Here is a 13,736-nt window from a genome sequence, read left to right as displayed (position 1 = left end):
TTTTAACTTCTACACCAGAGGGTGTTAAGGTTATGTTACAGCCTGACAAAGTTTTCACAGCAGTGCAGTTTGATTCATCGGCACTTACATATGCTTATGAGTGGAAACTTCCCAGCTCTCCTTTTTCACAACAACTAGTGGAAGAAGCAAAAGCGTTAGTTTCACCCCTTTCTGATTTCATGCAACCTACTGATTTGCACTGCACATCACACATTTCTTTGGGGCCTGACAATGACTATGAGAAGAAGTGAAAAAATATGTGCGCCTACTTTATTGGCTGTGTCGCTCACTCCAGAGCACTTCGATTTTTTTAATGTTTGTGGTACTCGCCCTCACATTTCCTTGGCCAAACGTACACACTGGCAGTGACAAGGTGTGGGAGAGTTTGTTGCTACATGTCAGAAAGAAATGGAGTGGACTGTTTCACCTGCTGATCCAAATTTGATGTTTTCTGAACGATTGTCAGCATACAAAAAAATATTTTTGAGTACAATGCATTGTCAAAGAACTGTGGACTTAATTCCTACCACAGAATCACATTTTGAAGCATGTTTTTTATCTGAAACAGATTTGTCTTCGATACCCATGTTGGCTGAAGTGCCCAATGATCTTTGGGCTAAGAGCAAATATGATGTGGGGTTGATAAAAGGCTGTGAACCAGTAATTGTCACCCCTAAATCAGACTTTTGTCCATGTAAAAAACAAAACCCTTTTAAGCCTGAAGCAATTAAAGGGATTAAACCTGTTTTTCAATCTTTTCAGAAAACAGGCGTTATTGTTCCTTTTGAAAATTCACCTGTGCTTACTCCATTGTTTCCTGTTAAAAAGATTAAAGATGCTGGCCAGCCAGATGAATGGCGTTTTGTACAGGACCTCCAAGCGGTGAATGCTGCAGTTCAGCCACATGCTCCTACTGTGCCCAACCCACACACTATTTTGTCTCAAATTACATCAGATGCACAGTTTTTCTCAGTGGTTGACTTGTCGCCAGTGCACCCTGATAGCCCATTTTGGTTTGCTTTTTAGTTTGAAGGGAGATCTTGGACTTTTACCCGGTTATGCCAGGGGTACTGTGAAAGTCCCACTATTTACAATGCTGCCCTCAAAGCTAGTCTGGATTAACTTCAATCAACCACAGGCTCTGCTCTTTTGCAGTATGTGGATGACATCCTTTTATGTGGTCCATCTAAACAACAGTGTGAAAAAGACCAAATGACTGGGAATTTCTTAAAATAACAAAGTCTTCAATTGTCCCATGTAAGCTTACACCCATCTGGAACAATCCTGACATACTGCAAAACAAAAAAATGCTAAACTTTACTCGGTGGAAGATCAAAGGAATCAAACATTTGGAACATATAATCCAAAATGGACATTTTATTTCATTTGATGAGCTCATATCACAACACGAGATAGGCAGCAATAAATTCCTAGAATATCAACAACTTAAGTCTATAATAACAAAGAAATATATCCTCCACCAACCAGACTTACATCTCCCGATTAGGGTAGCAGAATTTCTAAGCATCTGCACCCCAAAACTACTATCAAAAATATATAAATTATTGTCTAAAATAGATGACACAATGTCTCTTCCATCCTCAAAATGGGAGGCAGATTTATCCATCAGTTCTAGTCATAGCTTCTGGCCACAAATATGTTTGAACACCTTCAGAATGACTCAGAATTCTAATTTACAGCTCATACAATACAAAATCCTTCATAGAACACACTATACAGGACAAAGGATGTTCAGGATGGGTCTGACACACTCAGACATCTGCTCACATTGCACAGAGAACACGCCTGATGATTATGCACACGCTTTGTGGTTCTGTGCGCCTGTCCAGAAGTTCTGGCTTGAAGTCTGTGCGGACCTATCAACATGGCTAAAGTGTAGCATCCCTGCATGCCCCAGACTGTGCATACTGGGTGACTTAGACAACATCAACATGGAAATTAACTCAGCACACATGGTTCTCACAGTGTTATGTATCGCAAAGAAAACTATTCTCATGAACTGGAAAGCGAAGAACAATCTCTGTATTAACCAGTTTAGAAATTTTCTTTTAGATTATATTAGCATGGAAACAATGTCTGCCTCCTCAAAACATCAATTGGCTGAATTTAACTCTCTCTGGTTCCCGCTGATTAGCTTTATCACATAGTGGTGGTGGTGGGTTGCTGTCCCGTCGCTCTGGGCGGTTGGGTGTGTGCTGGGGGGGGCTGTGTGGCTTCGGGCGTCTGGTGGTCTCGCGGGTCGTGGGGACCGGGTTGGTCATTGCTGGGGGGGACTGTGTGTCGGGCTTGGAGGGCAGTTTTGGGGGCTTGCGGGTGGGACTGTCTTGCGGTGTGGGGCGGGGTCACTTAGAGGCCTTGGGGTGGTGGCTGCTGGCTCTATGCCGGGTGGCTGGGCCGCTCCGGCATGGGTGGTGGTGCTGGGCCTGGGCCCTGGTGGCTGGGCGCTGCCTTGCGCCCGGGGGGGGGCCCTGCCTGTGCCTGGAGGGGCTGGGTTGTCCTGGACGCGCCACAGTATGGGTGGGTTGGTGCAGGTCCTGGTGCCGGGCTTGTTGCTCTGGGACCTCCAAGGTGTCCGCAGATGGTTGTTTTTTTTTCAGGGTGTTGGGGTGTGCGGTGGGGGGGGGGGCGGTGCTTTTCCCCTGTTGGGGGGGTGGGGGGGGGGGGGGGGGGGGTGGTGGCCTGTGTGATGGTGGGTCTCAGGCCCGGGCTGCTGCGACTGGTGTGACCGGGAGGTTTGTTTGTTTGTTTTTTGTTGTTGTTTGTTTGTTGTTTGTAGAGGTCCTCCGGGGTGGGGTGGGGCGGGATGGGTACCTTCTGGGGGTACAGTAGCTCCCGCAATATGGTCGCTGCAGGCCCCGAGCCTGGTGGACATCAGCCCCTCCTGCCCTGGGTTGGCTCCCAGGTAGCGGGGATGCCTATTGCAGCCAGTCCCTGGCTGCCTTCTCCGGGGGAGAGTAGCTGCCCCGGTGTATATCCCCATACCCCTCTCCCTTCTGGCTCCTGTACACAGCACACACTCACACATGAAGGGTTTTGGGGGCGTGTGTGTTCGGTGGGGTGTAGTGGATGGGGCCACGTAGGTGGTCCCCTTTGGTTGCACTCTGCAGTTCCCCGCCCCTGTTTTAATTACACCTTAGACATTACTACTTATCAAACACACACTCACACACACACATTAGGTCTTGGGGGGTGGTTACACTGAGTGGCATCTGGTGGGCGGGGCTCTTTGGGTATGTAGGCTGCCCAGAGGGCCGCGCTCCCAGTCCTACAAGTTGGGCTGCCCCTCAATTTTAATCGCTCACTATTAGAAAATATTGAAGAGCCAGAAGGGTGAGGGGAGGGGTCTTCTTCCCACACCCCTGCTTCCTGGTTGCTGCTCGGGGCGGGAGGGGCCAAGAGGATTAATTAATTGTTCTGCTGGTTCGGGGTCTGTGGTGGCTGGGGGGCTGCTGGCCCCCTGGTGTGCCCGCTGCACTACACCCCAGCAGAGTCGAGGGAGGGAGGATGTGTGGATGTATGGGACGTGAAAGTGTGTGTGGTAATGATTGGGCCTGGATCTGGGACTTGCTGTCGCCTGGCCTGCCTGTGCTTCTCCCGATGGGGGGGCGGCGTTGCCTCTCCCCGCTGCTCGCGACTTCACCCACCTGTGGGCACGTCTTGACTCCCAGGGCACTTGGCCAGGGGCGCTGGGGCAGGCGCTGACCCACTGCGTGGCTGTCTGGGGCACTTGGCCCTCCTGGGTATTGGGTGGGGCCTCTGCCGGGGGGTTTGGGGGCGCTCGGGCTCCCGGGGCCCGGGTCCAGTGCACGGCCCATGTCTGGGCGGCTGGGACCTGGCGGGGTCGGTGGGCTGTTGCCCCTGGCTCTCTGAGGGCCTCTGCCCTATGCTTATGGGGGCTCTGTCCGGGGGCTTCCTCTGCAGTCTTCTGGGTGGATGCGTAGTTGTCCCTGCGGTGGGCTTCCTGGGTTCTGTGCTCCGTGGGGGCTGCTGGTGGCCTGGGTCTTGTGGCCCTCTCTGCCTGCTTCTGATTGCTGGGGGGGGGGTGTGGATTGTGGCCCTGTACACTTATACACTCATAACTAACCACGGTTACCATGTAGATCCTGTGCCATGGGTGTTGCATGTTCTCACACACACACACACACACACATTTATTAGCCCAGTAGCATGCTCGCTAAGCAGTTGATGTGTTATCATGTCGTCTCAGGTCATCTATCCACAGCTGTGTTGTATGCGATTGCCGCTTCTTGTGCTTGTTTTTGTTTGTTTGTGTGTTTGTTTTTTCTTTGCTTGTCTGCTTTCAGGTGCTCCTGGTGGCGCTAAGGCTGGATTCCCCTCAGAGGCCATGGATTGTTGTCTGTTTTGTTTTTTACAGGTGTAGCAGCTGGTTGTCTGGTTTTTGTTTCTATTTTTGTTCTGTTTCCTCTTCTTTCCTCTTCTTCTTTCCTTGTCCCCCGGTCCGGTTCAGTTCTATTACATGTTATATATTGTAAACAAAAATAAATAAATGGGCATCAAGGGGAGCTTTACATTTATAAAACTTCCCTTGGCAAAGCAAATCTGTTTGGCATCAAAGGTATTCAGACTACAATTCTGCTGCCATAATGCTGAACAGGACAAGGAAAAAAAAAAAAAAAAAAAACTATTTGTTCTCAATGATCCCCATAAAACCAACCTGCTACTTGGTTTAAGTCACTAGATTCATGCATCTCCAAATTTCTGTGGAAAAACAAACCACCACGTATTAGTTTAAAAACCCTACAGAAGACCAAGGACAGTGGTGGATTAGATTTACCTAATTTTCAGCACTATTCCTTAGCCAATAGGTTACGGTATATATCAAAATGGTTTAAACCTAGCCCAATAGATGAACATGGATAAATATAGAACAAGCATTGTGTGATAATCTGGAAATCTCTGACCTGCCACTTATTAGTCAAAACGTAAAAAATCACAAATGTTTCAAAAGCATGTCATCCACATACTGCAAAAGAGCAGAGCCTGTGGTTGATTGAAGTTAATCCAGACTAGCTTTGAGGGCAGCATTGTAAATAGTGGGACTTAGACAACATCAACGTGGAATTTAGCTTAGCACACATGATCCTCACAGTGTTATGTATAGCAAAGAAAACTATTCTCATGAACTGGAAAGCGAAGAACAATCTGTGTATTAACCAGTTTAGAAATCGCTCTGGGCGGTTGGGTGTGTGCTGGGGGGGGCTGTGTGGCTTCGGGCGTCTGGTGGTCTCTCGGGTCGTGGGGACCGGGTTGGTCATTGCTGGGGGGGACTGTGTGTCGGGCTTGGAGGGCAGTTTTGGGGGCTTGCGGGTGGGGCTGTCTTGCGGTGTGGGGCGGGGTCCCTTTGGGGCCTTGGGGTGGTGGCTGCTGGCTCTGTACCGGGTGACCGGGCCGCTCTGGCGTGGGTGGTGGAGCTGGGCCTGGACCTGGTGGCTTGCCGCTGCCTTGCGCCCGGGGCGGGGCCCTGCCTGTGCCTGGGGGGTCTGGGTTGCCCTGGACATGCCACAATATGCGTGGGTTGGTGCAGGTCCTGGTGCCGGCCTTGCTCTGGGAACTCCAAGGTGTCCGCAGGTGGTTGTTTTTTTTAGGGTGTTGGGGCGTGCGGTGAGGAGGAGGGGGTCTGTATGGGGGTGTGCTTTTCCCCTGTTGGGGGGGGCCTGGGGGGGCCTGGGTGATGGTGGGTCTCAAGCCCGGGCTGCTGCGACTGGTGTAACCGGGTGATTTGTTTGTTTGTTTGTTTGATTTTTGTTGTTGTTTGTTTGTTTTTGTAGAGGTCCTCCGGGGTGGGGTTGGGTTGAGTGGGGTGGGGCGGGATGGGTTCCTTCTGGTGGTGCAGTAGCTCCCGGAATATGGTGACTGCAAGCCCCGAGCCTGGTGGACATCAGGCCCTCCTGCCCTGTGTTGGGTCCCAGGTAGCGGGGATGCCTATTGCAGCCAGTCTCTGGCTGCCCTCTCCGGGGTGGGAGGGACCAGGAGGATGAATTAATTATTCTGCTAGTTTATATATTGTAAACATAAACAATAAACAATTATAAAACTTCCCTTTCTTTTAATCTGCTGAGAAAAGAGAGTGAATGCGAAGCAGACTTTAACACGGCTCTGGGAGCGAGCCGTGTGCGGGCTAACCGGGAGAATTGCTTGAAAGAAATGCGACACTTGCCCATAAGAAAATAAGCTTATTCTCGGATTCCTGATCAGTTCAGGAAACTTCAGTTTTGCTCTTTCTTCTACTGCAAAATACAATGTTTTTCTTTGTTGAAGTCGATCTAGACATTGATAAATATGAATGAAAAAGCAGTTTTAACTTGGTTTGAGTGAATGAATTCATTTTATACATAAAATCCGAAATCGTGCAGAACTCATGAAAATAATCTTATTCTCGGATTCCTAAAACTTTTGATTGGCTCTTTCTTTTACTGCAAAGTACAACGTTGTTTTTTTGTTTAAATCTATCGAGACATTGATAAATATGAAGGTAAAAGCCGTTTTAACATAGGTTGAGTGAAGGAATTGATTTTATAGATAAAATCCCAAATCATGCAGAACTCCTCAAAAGGGGCGTATGGCTTAATCACAAGTGTGGCTCTTTCTCATTCAGGGTAGTATGAGGAAGTTTATGCTTGAAATATATGTAGAAATGGGTACTGTTAGAAAAATTCTCTGTAAAATTAGGCTCAGAGTCGCTGGATACGATTAACACAAAACATTTATTTCTTGCAAGAAAGAGACAAGTCCGCACAAATCCACACAACCTGTCGGGAAGACCGCTCAGAGTTGTCTCCCGACCAAATGGTGCTCCAGCTATTTATGTTGTTTATGCTTGCTGATCACACAATGTTATGAGAAAAGGCGCTTTTCTCACCATTCATTATTATGGGAAGGAATATTCAATGTTATGGGGAAAGGTGCTTCTCTCCCCATTCCTTGTTATGGGAAGGAACATAAGAGGTGCTTCTCACCAGTTAATATTATGGGAAAGACTAGTACCAGAGTCAAAACTCTTTTGCTTGAATCATAGAAGGTGAACAGATGGAGGGACTCTTCTGTCATAGTATAACTATATAATTTTTCCAACATTCCCTCCTGTTTATGCTATGAAGTATTAAAACTGTACAATTAACATTGAATGTATTTCTATCGTTCGCAGTGCATAGGAGCGAAAAACCCATTTGCTTTATTTACGGGAAAATTCTCCTATGGCCCCATTCTCTCCTTGGCGACCGACCGCTTAGTCACTCACTCAGTATCAAAGGTCGCACTCCGAACCGTTAATTTCAATGAATGGTGATGGACCTAGGTGTGACCAGCAAACACAAAACGGATACAACCAAAAATACATGGAAATAAGGACAAAAATCAATAAAACTATGACTAAATGATTAATGGACAAAATGTGACACAAACAAAAAATTAATGAAATGAAAATAATAAAATAAATGAAAATATGATTATATGCAATTAATAAATAATATGAAATTGATATTAAATGGAAAATTAATAAAATGAAAAATAATAATAAATGAAAATCAAGAACAGTCAAACAATAATAATAATAATAATACAATGCAGTTTATTCAGTCCACTCTGCAATCGTCTGCTTCTGGCCGAACATCAGTCCGGCTGGGTCTGGAACTGCTAAGCTATCTTGGAAGGAGAGGTTACTAGCACTTCACTTCCCGGAAGAGGTCTTTACCACCTCTTATTCCCTAACTAATCCTCTTTTAGGACACTTCAGGATATAATTCAGCCATACAGTGGTTGGAGGCTGTAGATTGTTAGACGTTACTTGGTGGAATGAACTCTTCAAATCAGCTTTTCATTCAGTTGGGGTGGAGCGCTTAGCTTCACCGTCCACCCTTTTGTACACATGTGGATAAAAATTTGTGATTGTTCCGCCATCATCTTGGCATGATGGGAATTCCAGAATTCCAGAAACCTGTTCAGTTACCTGACTTTGAGTCCTGTAGTGGTTCTGCTGCTGATGCAGTTCATCAAACTGTGGACAAATGTTAGCAGGAAGAAGCACCATATCATCTTTACAATGCTCTACATTCAGGAATTGCCTTTTATTAGGTCCAATTCCCATGTTCATTGGTCTTTCATATGAACGCAAAAATAATCATTAAAGAAATCATTTAGAATTCACTCGGGGTCATTCAAAGTACTTTGAACTTTAAAGGTTATCATCGTCTCCATCGTCCACGTGTAGCTCGTTGTCATCATCTCCCTCTATCTGTTGATACATTATGCAGGTAAGGGTGGTTTCAATCAGTCTTTGGGACAGTCCTGTCAAGCATGTGATACAACATCAAGCACAGGTGGCTACTATGGCTGTGACAACAGACAGAGACCAAACCACTTCTCCATCATGTCAGTGAAGGGGTCGTTGATTTTCTATCAGCTCTGCAGAGAGTGAGGCGAGTCCCTCTTTGTGATTCTGCCATCTGCGGAAGTATTGTTAGGAATAAAGGAACAGGATAAAGTTCCAAACATTTTAATTGTTCAGCAATGCCTCGTAGATGTAATTTATCCAATAAACATTTTTATTTATTGTTGCCCACCAGAAAAGAAAAGATTCAAAGTCTGTAGTTACTTGATTTCTAGCTTTAAATTCATCTGGGACTCAGAACTCCAATGCTATCCAGGTACACTCTGTTGTCAAATGAACCTCCAGACGCAGTTGAACGCTTGAGACATTGCAGCTTCTCACCCAAGGCCTTAAAGTCCCCCACAGGGAACAGATGGAAAGGCATCTGTAGTTGGGCTATTGTGCAGCTGCCAGTTAGGCAGAAGGACGGACCTCAGTTTCATATCCCCACACAGCCACCAGAGGTCTGCTCTCATGGAAGTCTGGTTCCGAAACCAAGATGCTGAGTAGTTACCTGCATCCTGAGTGACATTGATGGATTTTTTTACAATAATCTGACATGAGTGTACCCACATTCTTACCTGTTCCCCTGTGGATGAAACATATATAATTACCCTTATAAGCCAACGCTGAGGGCAGTACATCTCTTTTCTTAACTGCTGGGAACAACAAAGAGAGAGTTTTACATTGCTCTGTGTTAGGTACAAAAGATTCATTATACAATTGTAATGCAATTGTAATGCTTCTTTTCTAAATTTATTCTGGCCTTTGCACATTCAATACAATTAGATTGGTTATTTTGTCATGCTGTATACATTCTAACAAAATTCCAACTGATACACTGATGATTCTTCAGAAATCTTGTATTAACATACGTTTCACATATGTACTTTTCAGAATACACATGGGCTTTTTGGTTGTCTTTACATAAAATAATTGAGCATAAGTCAATGTCAGCCACCCCATCTATTCCTGCAACAAAAAATAGGTTGACAAGTTGTCTGTTGGACCTGAGGGACCTCCTATCTCTGTGGTCAGTCTGTGTCATGGGTCTGAGGGTGATTCATTGTAATGCATTATCTTTTAGTTTTTTTATTAATCTGTGCTTAATCCCATAGAATTAGCAATACGATAATAAGAATAATGATTAACAATACACAACTGGTTCCTTTTAACCTACAAAATCCTGGTAATCTGAATGGATGCCACGGCTGCTGTCTGTCTATCCCTGTCTTATTTTAGCCACACCCTATGTTCTCATTTTAGCCGTTGTTTTCTTCACTGAGGTTGAGACGAACCCCCTCCTGTTGAGAGAATTCCCCTTTGTAGTCAGACTCATGCCTCAGAGAACGGTGGTGGGTAACTAATCTTTCCCTACTTCTGCAGGTCGTGGCCTTACTGGTTTATAGTGTGATGAGGATCCAGGATATATTAGTTTAGCTGCTGTGGGTGCTGTAAGCAGTACCTGCTATGAACCTTCCCACCTTGGGCTGGAGCAGTTATCTTTCTTTATCACTTTGATGAGGATCCAGTCTCCAGGTTTTAGAGATTCCTCCACAGGGTCACCTGGAACAGACACTAGACAGAATAGATCTCTCTACTTGTTAACATTTTAACCATGTATCCTGCTAAGGTTTCTTCTCTTTCTTCATCATGTCTGGTGAATAGTTCTGTGGTAGTAAAAATGGTCATACATTTTACATCCTCTCAAATAGAGTTAATTCTGTGCTAGTTAGAGTAATATGTATGTTTAGGACTACTAGTGGTAAACAGTAACCCAATTCTTCCCAGTTTCTTCAGTCTTGCACAGTGGTTTCTGAGATCCTTTTTTGTTTTCAAGTTCTTCGCCATTTGTTTACAAAGTGCGTCCCTGTTATCACTGTAGATTTTTTCAGGAATTCCAAATCTAGGTACTATTTAATTCACCAGTGTTGAGGGTACATCTGCCTGTGCATCTGGAAATACTTCACTTCATTTGGTAAAACATCACTAATCACCAGGGAGACACCTTTATTTAATTCAATGAAATCCATACAAACGTGTTGAAAAAGGTCCTCCGGCCTCGGGAACTGTCCTCGCCCCGGTCCTAGGCCATATGTATGGATCATATTTTGCACATATTTGACGTTAGACAAAAATTCTTTATTATCATATTATGATATTATTATTTTATTATAATTAAAACCATACACTGCAAAAACCTTGTTCATTGTTGCTACCTTCCCTCCTGTAGAGACATGACGTAGTCCATGGCTCGATACTGAAGCATATTTAAACAAACTCTTTGGCAGTATAAGTTCTACATTTCATAGTAAATGGCACCTTTATTCTTCCAGATCTGTCCTTGTAAGTGTATATTTGGTTTCGCATGTGTGGTCCAATTTAATGGACTAGTATATGCATCCAGTTTCTCAGAATACTCTATTCCTGGCTCCACCTCCTCCCAATCTGAGGCTTCTTCACATGCAGTCACAAACACCCCTAAACGCCTCCAGTGGTCATCTGTGGGTTTGGAGAGTGACATATGGGGTGCATAACATGATCTTAAAAACTTTCTCATGCTGTGGGAGAGTAAGCAGCTGACTGCACAACAACCCTCTTTATTCCAGTATAAGTGTTTTAACTTTAGCATGTTTTAACTTTCTCATTTGTTTAAAAAATAAAATATGTCCTCCCCTTGAGTTTATTTGTAATACACAGTGCAGTGTAATTCATGTGGTGACCTGAGGGTGAGCTCTCCTGAGGCGTGTTCTTTTGCCTTCTGAAGGAGAGGAAGAGTGATAGAGCTGGGGCCTGTAGACACAAGATCCAAACTATTATGAAGGTGGTCTCGCGTCATGCTGAATCATTGTTTGAGCGGACTTCATTCAAACTACAGTTAACCCTTTTTCTTCTGGAACTATTCTTAGCTTCAATAAATGGAGTAAATCCCTTCCCAGTAAGTTACAGGGACACAGAGTGGACAAGACAACCTGACAATCAGCACTTACCCCACTCCGTGTATCTGTTACTGTCAAGAGTTTTGATAAACGCTCAGGATGGCTCTTACCATTTGCTGATTTGACCCAAATAATTTCTTTGGATTCCTCAACTCCCGGAATGTCATCAGGATGGATTACAGTTCGTTTTGCACCTGTGTCGCATAGAAAAGTTACCTCCGTCCCGGAAACATTCAATCTAATCTCAGGTTTGATGTCATACTATAAGATAAGTTCAATTCCCTCTAAGTTTAACACTTTTTCTGGCTTTTCTGCTTCTATCCTGGTTACAGCTCCTGTTTTTTTTTTTCTTATCTAGTCATAACTGACTCCCAAACTCTTCCTCTATCTTACTCTTGCTCCTGCAGTCCCTCGCCCAATGCCCCCTCCTTCCACACAGCCTCCTGCTCTGTCTCTCCTTCTACTTCCTCTGTCTCTGCTCCTGTTGTGATCTGTGTTTTTGCTTTCCCTCATCACCTAAATAGTTGCTTCTCTCCCTTCCAACAAAAAGTTTAGTCCTTTCTTCCTTTTCTTTTTGTTGTCAGAGTGCTACTCTGCATGCCCTCTTTATTCCATTGCTGTGCAAACACATTAAGATGACTGTTTATTGTCATGTTACAAGTCACACAAAATTACTCTCTGCATTTGACCCATCTAGTTTGGCACCTGTTGAACACACATGCACACACCTTTCTGTTTAATTTAATTAATATTTATCTGCAGGCTTAGAAACTGCTTATAGTATTAATATATTACTCCATATATTACGCTGATTTATTGCAGCTGTCTTTAAATTTCTCTTTAAGAAAGCTATTGTTTGATATCTGACTCACATAGCATATTTCATTGCTGTGTTGGTTTTTAAAAAAAAAAATAATTTTTATATATAAAATATATAAATATATTTATATATCTATATATATATACTAATACTCACTTTAACCCATTCTGTGAGATAAATGCTTTAATCTCTGATGAATATGATGTCAGTTCATAAGTTTTAGGGAAGTTAGTCAATCAGAAGTAATGAAGCATTACTTAACCATAGCATTACTTAACATTAATATGTTAAATTCTCTATTTTCGGCTTATGTTTCTGATACACTTATGATTTTGTTGCAGAAGAGCTAATCTCAAATTTAGAAAATGTTTCAGTTTGGCTTGAAAATCATCTGCACCTGAAGGGTTTGACTGTCTGGTCTCAGACCTGCTTCAGGTGGAAATTATTTCATTTTTTAATGCCTTGAACCTTGTCATTAAAGAATATTCCGACTTCATTACCCTTATATGTAGAAATGAGTTCTAAATGCAACCTGGAGGGTTTGTTAATCTGTTTACTGTAGCAAGCAAGACATGAGAGTTGTTACTGCAGTTTTTTTTATGATTTCAGAAAATAACTCTCTCTTCATCTATGCAAAGTCACACGCTGAGTTAGACCAAACATTTCAAAGACAGCAGTGAGTTCTTTAGCTTGCTTATTATGGCCTACATCTATGTGCACCTTCAAGTCCCCTGTTATGATTAAACAGTCAACAGCAGTGCACACAATTTAAAGAAATTCCAGTAAAATCATCAATAAAATCATTCTGCGGTGAGACAAAGTATTTAAGATAATTTTATCTCCCTTTTTAAATGACACATGCTCGAATTAAAGACAAAAATAAATGTTTTATCTTGTGAGTGGGTATATTGGCCCTGAATATGGCACAAAGACCCTCCCCACTCTCGGTCTTGTTGTTTCATCTCTCAGTTAAACCCATAAAATCAAGACTGTGAGAGGAAAGTATCAAAAGCATTGTTAGACAGGAAAAAGTCAGAAAGCTGTTGGTATACAACTTTTCCTAGGACTTTGCCTAAGAATGGCAGGTTTGATATGGAAATGATAAAAATCACAGGTTGTAAAACATCTTTTGCTCAGATAGTTTTTCCTGTGAAAGGAGTAATGATTTGAAATGATCTGTTTGTTTGTCTGAGATCTTCTGAACTTTAACTCTTTAAGAGAGCTGCTAAATCTTAATACACAAACTTGTACAAATGTCTAGCTCTAATCCTTGTTGTTGTGTTTTTTTAAACTAGATTTACTTTGTACATTACTTTTGTCTTCCCCTTCTCTAGGATTGGACAATTTTACCATGTTCAATTCTCCCTCAAACCCAAATTTATTTTCTCATCTAGTATTCAATATTATCGGGTTTTTTCTGACACATGATTTTAGCGCTCCCACTTAACTCCCGGTTAGCTTTAAAACAGATATTTCCCATACTGTCCTCTTGCAGCTAATCAATTTTCAGTGGAGTTATTTTGAGTACTACTGAATGAAACACTACTTCTGTCGTTATGTCACGAGCAAC

The sequence above is a fragment of the Leuresthes tenuis genome, unplaced genomic scaffold, assembly GCF_036924035.1.
Source record: "Leuresthes tenuis unplaced genomic scaffold, fLeuTen1.0.hap1 SCAF_18, whole genome shotgun sequence".
In the NCBI taxonomy this organism is placed as follows: Eukaryota; Metazoa; Chordata; class Actinopteri; order Atheriniformes; family Atherinopsidae; genus Leuresthes; species Leuresthes tenuis.
This window is presented reverse-complemented; position numbering follows the sequence as displayed.